This window comes from Arvicanthis niloticus, unplaced genomic scaffold (assembly GCF_011762505.2).
Source record: "Arvicanthis niloticus isolate mArvNil1 unplaced genomic scaffold, mArvNil1.pat.X pat_scaffold_1362_arrow_ctg1, whole genome shotgun sequence".
NCBI lineage: Eukaryota > Metazoa > Chordata > Mammalia > Rodentia > Muridae > Arvicanthis > Arvicanthis niloticus.
In genome coordinates, this window is record NW_023045342.1 from 26669 (window position 1) to 37110 (window position 10442).

The 10442-nt window shown below is 44.4% G+C and overlaps 1 long non-coding RNA gene across 1 annotated transcript; it reads left to right on the forward strand.

Annotated features, from left to right (window-relative positions):
- Nucleotides 1-227: 227 nt before the first annotated feature.
- On the forward strand, nt 228-10276 carry LOC143433857 (uncharacterized). Its single transcript, XR_013070236.1, has 4 exons — nt 228-1279; nt 2671-2772; nt 5059-5168; nt 9549-10276. It is a non-coding gene; the product is annotated as an uncharacterized LOC143433857 (long non-coding RNA).
- The last annotated feature ends 166 nt before the right edge of the window (nt 10277-10442 follow it).

Below are 10442 nucleotides of genomic sequence, written 5' to 3' on the forward strand. Positions count from 1 at the left end.
GGCCCTCATAGAGTAGAATAAATGGGTTAATTAAGGTATGAGCTAGTGGGAGAACAAGTTTAAGCTTATGGATTGGGCATTTATTCATAAATAATTTAGTCTCAGAGTCATTTTTTTCAGGAACTCGGGCATAAATGGAAAAGTCCACTTACATTGGTCAGCCAAGAATTCCTTGAAAATTCCTTTCTACAAAGGTAGGAAAGCTGGGTTGGGGCCAGGAGCTCTAAGAATTGGAGAGAACTGCCCACCATCTGAGGACAGCAGAGCCCCCGCTGCCAGATTGCTTCCATGTGGTCTCCGACAGGTGGACTTTCTTCCCTGTGACAGGACACTGTCTCTGTGTTACCTTCCCTCTTCTCCATGCTGGCCATTGACAGTGCTTCTAGAATTGACTTGGAAACTAAATTTGAGTCTGGAGATGTCTTTTCTGCATCCCCCAGTTTTTAAACTCATTGAACATGTGCTCTCGTTCATTGATATATAGTTCATAAGAAGGTGACTGCTTAGTGACTTTTTATTAGGGTACATATATTGTGTCTATTTGCCTCTCTCTTGTTGGGGGTACATCAGTCTTTATGCACACATCTCTATATAAACACAAAGCTGCATGAGTCTAACTGTGTGCAGATTTGTGTGGGTGTGAGTGGGTGCATGCATCTGTGTTCACTAGTCCCACTGCACATGCACAGTCACACATACTTGTGTGTGCAGGTGCATCTGTGCGTGCACACATCTGAAAACACCAGGACTGTTAAGCTGGCGTGTGTTACCACGTAAGAGCTGATGCTATTGTTTCCTTGTTGGACTTTCAGAGCTTCCAAGAAAAAATGTCCCCACAGGAGGTGGCAGCTTGAGTACAGCTGGGCTATAATCCCTTTATGTCACCCCTGGGCATTGTCCCAGGCATTTGCCCTGGCCCGATACATTTGAAAAATGTAAGGATCTTTAGGGAGGCATGGGGATGTTGGGGGCTGCAGCTGGAGGAAGTAGGCTCCACCTTTTTTCTCTCTGTAGTTCCTTCTCTCCACCGACTTTAACCCATAAACTCAGAACGAAGGGGAGATCACTACAAGTCCCCACCAAGCTACGTTTCATGCATGTGAACTCAAGATTCTCTCCATAGCTCCAGGGGGATCATCAGTCCCAATTTCCATCTGAAACCAGGAAGACAGGACTTTTAAGCAGCTCGCCGGCATTGGCTTCAAATGCTAGTCTTCTATACACCAAGTTTTGAGATGAGCCACATAGCCAGGAGACTTCTTGTTCTCAGTGACCAGAGGTGAGTCTTGGCCAGAGGGCTGGTTCAGAGAAGGCTAGCCCAGGGAAGGCTAGCCCAGGAAATGTTTGGGCTCCACCATTCTCCTCTTACATGTTTGTTCTTCTCTTTGCTCCAAAGGGGTCTACAGTTCACCTGTCAGTACTCAGAGCACCCTGACAGGACCACTGCTGTGGTTGGAACTTGCTCACCAGCTCCCAGCCCTCAGTTTAGCTTCAGAATTACACTTGGTGTTGACATGCTCTCTGCTTTCTGTAATGTTTCCGTACTCAGCAGATTAATCAGTGCTGAGTGAGTGTATCTGCTAATGAGCTCGAGCACTGTTTCCCTGGGGCAGAGTACAGGAGCTGAGTGTGTGCTGTAAGTCCATGAAAGCCAACCTCTCTGGAGACACTGAAGGAATGGGCTGTCTCATGTCTACATACATATCTACATATCATACACTACCAAGATGGGGTATTGGCCTTAAACTCAAGTGATGGGCTTCCAAATTAAGTACTCTTCTCATCCTACCAACTTCTGGGCTTACAGTTAAATAACTTACTATTATCATCTTCATCTTCTTCATCATCATCGTCACCACCACCACCACCATCATCATCATTTGGCAGTGCTGGGTATTGAACTCAGGACTTCATACACAGTAGGCAAGTATTTTCCAAGTCCTGGTTTTACAGTTAATTTCAAAGAAATATAAGACTGTAGAGTGGCTCAGGTACTGGGGATGCCAGAGGTGGGGAGGCTTAGCTTTACCTTGCGTCCCTGTGAGCAGAGGCAACTTGCTTGGCATTAGACAAGAGTCAACCAGAATGGGTTCAACATGACCATTTCCTTTCTCTGTCTTGGAGACTTTCTGGTTTTATATTTTGAATATAACTTTACTGTAATAAACTCATAAATGAAACATTACTCAGCTACACTAAGGCAGCCACTCAGACATTTGCCCTGTCCCAAATTCTGTACATCTCAGTGAACCTCTGTGCAGGTCTGAAGCTGTGGGGCTTCACTTTGGGTTTTTATGTTCATCATCAATTACATTTCTACGCATTCATCTATTATAGACAGGAAATGAATTATGATGAAGTACAGACTAGAGAAAATTTGCTTTCTTCCTCTTTCGTGATACATGAATCATTTTTTGCCTGCATTCCGAATGTCCTTCCTCATAACTTCATGTTATCTTCTCTTAGTCTCCTTTCTAAATGTTATACTTACAGATGTTTACATATAAACATGTATGCATATAGGCTAGAAAACACATATAAGGAAAAATATGTGTTTTTTCTCTCTCTAACCTTACTTAATATTACACATTCTAAGCCCATCCATTTTTTCTAAAAGAGATACCTTCATTTTTTAGGTCCTAATAATATTCCATTTTATATCTGTTCCAGATCCCCATTATCTATTCATCTGTTGATAGATATTTACGTTTGTCTCATTTCCTTGTAATAATAAATGGAGCAACAATAAACGGGTGTGCAAATATCTCTATGGTAAGAAATGGAATTCTTTGGGTATTTAGACAGGAGTAGAATAGCTGGGTTGTGTGGTAGTTCCGTTTTACATTTTTAAAAAAGAGACTTTCTGAGCAAATACAAAACCCACAATATGAAATGTAACCTCTTGCATAAATCCAATAGGACCCAGAGTGTCAGTTACTCAGGAACCAACAAGTTCTTTCAAAGGTAAGATACAGAAAAAGAAGAGAAAAGATAACTTGATTCTAGCATTTGGGCTAAATATTTGGTATCATTCCTTGACTGGGCAACTGTATGTGGAGACAAGTCTGAGATACAGAGAACATGAAATTCAGGTAAGATTTAGCCAGCACCTGTGGCCTCTCAGTACTTCTCACTGCTCACAGAGAGTCCAATAGTGGCAGTCGTCAACAAGTTTTCAACAAACCTGGGTTTGACATTACCTGGTTAGGGGTAGACTGGGTTCATTTTATTGTTGGATTCCCTTAAAATGCATGGCTGAGTTAGCAAGCATCCACAGATCTAATCTCAGGGAGGGGACACTGGAGGGCATCTTGCAAGGCAGCCTTTCCTAATGAGGTCCCTGAATTCCTACCAGGCTTTAAAGGGCTCAAGGACACCAGATGGCTCACTGCACAACCATTCCTAAGGTTTTCCCACCCTCAAGAAACTCATGAGCTGCTTAAAATGAATTTCCAAATGTGTGGTTAGGCTGGATTTACGTCTGGGTTGCTGCATATTAAATGCTGATTATTAAAAGCATTTGCATGGTGCTTTACAGCGATAGATTATGTATCTGTTACCTAAGTCTCAGTGAAGGCTTTATATTTCATTATTATTTTATCAACATACAATAAACTGTTCTATTAAATCTAAATTAGACAGATATTTGGGGAGGGATCATCTAAAAGGACCTCAGCCGAGACTATCCCCAGGGAAGGACTTAATGAAGTTTCAAACAGATAATAACCCTTAGTTCATAAATAAACCATGGGTATTTAAAGACCCACAAAATACTAAAATAAGACATTGTGGCTCTGTAAGGGAGGTATACAAAAGCTCTCTTGGTCTGCCCCTCTTAGAATTCACTGCATACCCCCCATCTGTAGACAATATTTATGGCCAATCCCAGAATATGTGGTTTTCTCCAGTTGAACTCTGACCTGATTCCAAAATCCCCAAGAAAATGAACAGAGAAGCAGCGTTGAAACAATCTTTTCCTCTTGACAGATAACCCAGTTTTGATTTCTGGGTGTTCTGGTGGAGATGAGCCTGGAAGAGCGAGATTCTACAGAGGTGTGAGAGATCCTGTAGGGCAGTTTTATTTTTGATGGTTAATCCTGTCAGTGTAACTGATTTGACAGACATCTCAAAGATTAGTAGAGCACACCCTGGATGTGTCTGTGAGGGTGTTTCCATATGGGACAGCGTTTGAGGAGAGGACTTAACCTGTGACTCACCCTAAGTGTGAACAACACTGTCCAGTAGGCTGGGGGCTGAGATAGACTAAAGTGGAGGACAAAGAATAGCATCTTGCTATCCTTTCCAAGCAAGAGCATCAGCTTCTATGGCCTGTGGATATTAGCTTCCACCTCCTACTTGGACTCAGTACCAGTGGCCATCCAGGAAGCTTCTAGGCCTTTAGCTTCAGGACAGGATGCATCATTAGACCCCACTTTTTTCTGAGCTTTCCAGATTCTTGGACTGAGTAGTTACTGGACTCTTTAATATATAGGTGGTCATTACTGGACTGTCTAGACTCCAATTAAAATAGTCCAAAATATAATTATGTATATATGTGTTCACACACACATACACACACACACACACACACACACACACACACACACACAGAGAGAGAGAGAGAGAGAGAGAGAGAGAGAGAGAGAAGAGAGAGAGAGAGATCATGTGCAAGGTCCAGTGCCAAATGAAATGCAGAGCCCTTCTAAGTGCAAAGCCCAGTGGGATTACACAGGTGGAGGCTGGAGATAGATAGGCCCCAGGGACTGGGAAAACTAACTATCCACCAGGAGATGGGGTGTGGTATTCTGGAGGGGTATTTCAGGAAGAAGAATAAGGCTTTGAGGATAAGTCCGAAAAGGTCACAGAGCCAGGCTAATGGGACAGGCTGTTCAGGGCAGAGGGCACTGACCTACAGTCTCATGCACATTAGTGGTTAGGCCGAGGGAGGATGGTCTCATTGGATAGGTTTCTGCCCATGTCTGTGATCTGTGCCTCCAAAGTTGTCCAGTTTGGGGTGCCACTGAAAGTCATCACTTGCTTTTCTTCTTTTCTTTTCAGCCTGAGACCCTGGTGAACATGTGTTCGCTGGATGATGACTGACTGCAAGGAAGTTGGACTTTCTTAACTTGACTTCCCATGAAAGAAGAGGCTGAGGCATCAAGTTGAGTGTAAGTGGTTTAATTATGGGTGACCATGTGTGCAGAATGGGAAAGCAGAAAAAAACCGAGAGAAAGAAAAATGTCAGTCAAACAAACAGGAGAGGACCCCAGGGTTCCTCTGAGAAACTTGTAAACCTCATCATAGAGCTGTTGCCTAGAGGCTACAACATATCCCCAGAGGACAAACAGATGACACCCTTGTGAGTATTGTCTGGGTACGCTTTGGCCTGCACCAGCTACTAGGCAAAGAAGAATTTACACTTGATATGACGTTTGCACAGAAGGAGGTGGAGATACACTGAAACACCCATGAAGTTGAGATGCTGGTTGTTGCCAAGGTGCCCCATAGATGCAGTAGAACTGAGTGGACCTATAGCATATGACACTGGACACTAAAATATTTGTAATAGATGAACAGAAAAGCATGTAGAATTTTTCATGGTCTCATCTACACAAGATTTGGTGTGTAGGAACACAAAGATGGTTGGAGATGTTTGGGAGAAGTAGCGGGTTGTTTCCAGTACTGATTGGGTGAGGGGGAAGAATATGTTCTACCTAGATCAGAACAACCTAAAAAGTAAGCAGAACAAAAAGCCACCCTGGAGGGTGCACAGGCTCTTATAACAGCTCTCTCAGTTACATACTTCAGAAGTTACTCTTGCCTTTTTTTGGTGTGGGGATGCCATTTTAATGGTTCCTTCAATGGGAATGTTAGCTTAGGCACATGGATTTCTGGCATCATGGGTGGAGGAAGAGAGGTACACGGCTCTGCCAAAGATCATTCCTGGAGGTCAAATAAGGATCTGTCTTAAATGTGTGAGCTTTGGGGGACAGTTCTGGCTTTGAGTTCTGGGCTCTGCCACTTGTCAATTATGGGATCTTGGGTAGCTCATGTAGACAAGCAGAGATGAGCTGGGCAGCCACCAAGCATTGTTTCTGTTGTGGACCTGGAATGAGCAGCCGTGAAACCTCCAGGCTACAGAAGGAGACCAATGATGAAGGAAGGGAAACAGAAGAAGGAAATGAGTTTGTGACATGAGAGATAAAGGTGGGTCATGTGAAGAGATCATGAGTGAGACCGGAATAAAACATGAAGTTGGGGTAGCAAGTCTAGGCTTCTGAGGTTGGGGGAAGAAAAAAAAAACTATTGTGTGAAGAGTGGGGTTGAGTCCAGGAGCAGGAGTATCATGGAGCAAGGCCATGGACAATGAAAACTGCCATGGTGAGGGTAGGGAAGAGCTATGAGATGCCAAGCCCACATGAACATGTCCACATGCTGGGCAGCAGGACCCAACAAAAGGAGAGGCCCTGAGCTTACATTAGCGAGAAGAGAAATGGTCAAAGTGTTTTGAAAGTAGACAATGTGACCAGATTTATTGACACTGTAAAGTGATCACCTTGGAAGATTGGGAAGAATAGTCACGGGAGATCGTGGCCCTAAGAGGATTCAGTGGGAGTTGACGGTGTAGTTAGGTGGTGGAGCACCTTGCTACCCTGTTTCAGGTGGCCATGCTAATGGATAGCAGGGTTAGGGAGAGATAGGTGGGCTTAAGGTATATCTGGGAAGTAGAGTAATGTAGTTTGGGCAGTCAGCTGGACATTGAGGTGGAGAGAAAGGGAGAAGGGTAGCATCCCAGAGAGACAGATGCCATTTCCTGAGACAGGTTAAGACTGAGGTAAGAGTGGGAGTAGGGAGAGGTGTGTACCTATGGGAGATGAAACAGGTAGATGTGGGCTTGAGAGACCTACATGGTACACAGCAGGTGATGGTACTTAGTAGCTGGAGTCTATTCTTGGGAGCTGCTGGCATGGAGGTGGTGTTGGAGAGCATGGGAAACAGTGGCCTGCTAGAGAAGACAAGCTCTAGCTGCCTACCCTTCTTGCTCTGTCCCTTCCTCTCCTTTCATCATGGCAATTGGAGAACGATTCCCCTGGAGGTTTGGTTGAAACTCAGTGAGAGGCTGGCCTCACAGGATAGTTTCCACACAGTTTCTGCTCAGCCCCAACACCAGGCTCATCTCTTCCCAAGTCCCCATTTCTAAGAAACATGATGCACTGGGTTATGCCCAAGGACCATCAGAAGCAAGGTTGGAGGGTCCTTTGCCGTTGAGTCATTCTTAAGACAGAGGCCACACTGATTCATCTTCCCTTCAGTGTGTGGAGCTGAGGAGGAGAGGCAGGCCTTGGTGTCAGGAACTGAGAGACTCACACAGAAAACAACTATGAGCCCATTGAATGCTGGGATGACAAAAGGCCTTAGTTGCTAGGAAGGAGGCATTGGGGAGGCCACACATAGGCTGTTTGCCAGGAAGCATTAAATGTATATGAATATGAAATATTCATCACTAAAATATGAATCATTGGAGGCCTTTTAAGGATTGCCACCTGACATATGGAAATCACATTTATCCTCCAGCAGAAAATGGCAGCAGGCATCAATTGTTAAGGGACATGGCATGAATGGCAGGCCTGGTACCAGACTTTGTTCTGTACATTTTTGTTGTACAGTAACAGTTCTGAACAATGTCTACAAATTAAGTGTTCAACACACACACACACACACACACACACAACACACACACACACGCATCCACCAGTTATTTATTTATAGATAGTTTAGAGTTTCCTTTGAGCTTCTGAGAGAGAATTCAGAGCCTCACGCTGCTTTTGCCTAGCGCCCTAGAATGTTTCTCCAACTGAAGACAACATCAGTTTGACTATAGCATTCCCTTAGTCAGGAGCCTTTGCCTTCACCCCAATCCAGGAGTTCAAATTTTAACCCCCCAGGGCAATGCTATCTGGAGAGAAGGACTTGGGTTCCAATGGAGACAACTGTCCTGCTGGTGTGGGGTGTAACCCCTCAAGGTGTAATTAGTGGTCTTTAAAATAAGAGGCAGACATTGACGTTAGTGTACAGAGGAAAGGACACATTGTAGACATGGTAAGGAGTCTTTGTGCTACCAAGACAGCCTGAGTAGACATGGAATTGGCTGACACCTTGACCTGGGACTTCTAGCCTCCCAAATCCTGAAAATAAGTCCCTATAGTTTAAGTCACACAGTCTATAGTATTTTGTTATGGAGCCTAGTAGAGTGTGTAAGTCCCAACTCAATGTTCAGTGCACTTCAGGACCTTGGGGACATAGATGCAACTCTCAGATCAATGCTAGGGATGGGCACAAAGCACCAGGGGGGTAAATGGAATTAAAATATGGCCTGCTCTCTCCTCCTTCTACTCCTTTATTTTACTTCCATGGTGTTAAATATATATAGTTTTCTGACCAAATATCCTGTTGTCTACCTAAGGAAACTTGGGTGTGACCATCTGATTCACTCAATATTTATCCAGTTCACTTGAAAAAAACCGCTTTTAATTTTAGCATGAACTGCATCTAAACACGAATTCTTAGTCATCTTTGAATCACTCAACTGTTGTTGAACACCTACTGGGTGCAGGGTGTCAGAGAACAAAACTACGATCGCTTTCATCACAGTTACAATGGCTTCCAGGTCCTCTGAAGCGTGTTCGTGGCATGGGGTATGCGTTCCCGTGATTGCCCCGGAGTCCAGCCACTGTGTGCACACTGCTCTCTTTCTGGCATCTGATTCCACCTCAGCCACGGGGGCTCCTGTGACCCTCTGTGTTTATTTCTTGTTACACTAATTTAGTAGTCTGAAACAATGGAGATCTATTACCTTCAAAGGCTACCCAAGGATTAGCTTTGGCTTCTCCAGGTTAAAACTAAAGAATTCATCAGAGCAAGCTCTTTTCTGGAGGTTCCAGTGGAAACTGTTTCTGCGCCTTCCTGGTCTTGTATGCCACTTTCTCTCTTTAGCTCACAGACTTAGCATCCTTTATCCCCACAACAATCAGATCACATTCTGATTTTTGTCTATTCACAGCACCCTGGGACAGCCATGGTGGGGGGGTCTCAGCCTCAAAGAATTCATGTTGAGATGGGGTCCATGTGGATAATTTCCTCTTTTCAAAGTACTCAGTGGGAACCGTATCCATATGTTCTCTTTGGTTATGTGAAGAAATGCAGGTGCCAGGGCTGGTATCTGTGCACTTTTTGCTGGGTAGCCCTGCCTGTCACTGTCCCTTGCTGGTCCCTAAGTAGGGCCAGCACCTGATAGATTCAGAGCATCTGTCGCTGGGCTTTGGCATGAGTGCAGACAAACTTTATGTCCTAAGCTAAGAACAGCAATAAACGTGAGCTCGGTTTCAGCGCAATGGACGGGGGCTCTCCAGTCAATCAAATTATAGTTCAATCAGTTCATTTTAATCACTCCTCTGGAGAGGAGTAAAACCCTGTGTTGAGGAATACGCAGCAATTTTATTGATGACAAGTTTAATTGTTTCATTTTTTCCTTGCCGTCTACAACACAGCCGACTTTTAATCAGTGGGAGCCGAAGTTCTAATGAAGTAAAGTCCACTTTTCTGCAGTTCACAACTAGCTGGAAATAATTGGGCTGAGACTCCCATCCAGACTCTGCAGAGCCGCTGGCATCTTCCTGAAAACTGGCCTTAATTGCTTCGCTGATGTTGTTAAGTAGTCCTGAGGGGTTGGAAGTAGTGATGCTGCCCACATATGCTGGGGAAACAATACCCCAAAATGTCTTCAAAGAGTCCTCAAAGTCTGTCCAGTAGTGGGGAAGGCAAAATAAAATGGAACATGTTTTCTGCTGGCAGGGCCTTGGGGGATCATGGGGAGCAGTAACATAAGTGCTGTTGGAGCAGGGCATCACCAACATCAACATCAGCATCAGCATCAACAATGCCTTCCCTTCCTCTGAAAGCTGAGCAAGATCAAGAGCAGATGTCAGCGTGCTGACGCTTGTGTGCCCATGTCTACCTCTGAGGGGAAGTTTTAAGGAGTGTCAAGTCTTTAGGAGCAGGTAGCTGGCTCTCATCTCCAACAGGAAGTCATGACGGTAGACCTGAAAGATTTGGATACCTGTGGATCAGCCCTGAGAGGATGCTGAGACTGGCTGGCTAGTTTGGAAGAGTCTAGAAGGCTTAGAAGGAACACAGACTTCATCTTCATTTTCTCCTATACCCACGCAGTGTTTGCATCATGTCTTGGGGATAAGGCTAACACTAGCCCTCAGTGGCAGTCTGGAGTGACCAGTTGTGGCTCGTTCGTTTATGTACAGATACTTGGACTAAGTACTTTAAGAGTGTTCTGTTATTCCTCATAAAACCCAATAAATTAGGTGTTCTATTATATTCCTCATTACACGTAAAGAGAACAATAAGCAGGAGACTTCTTGCTTGTGATA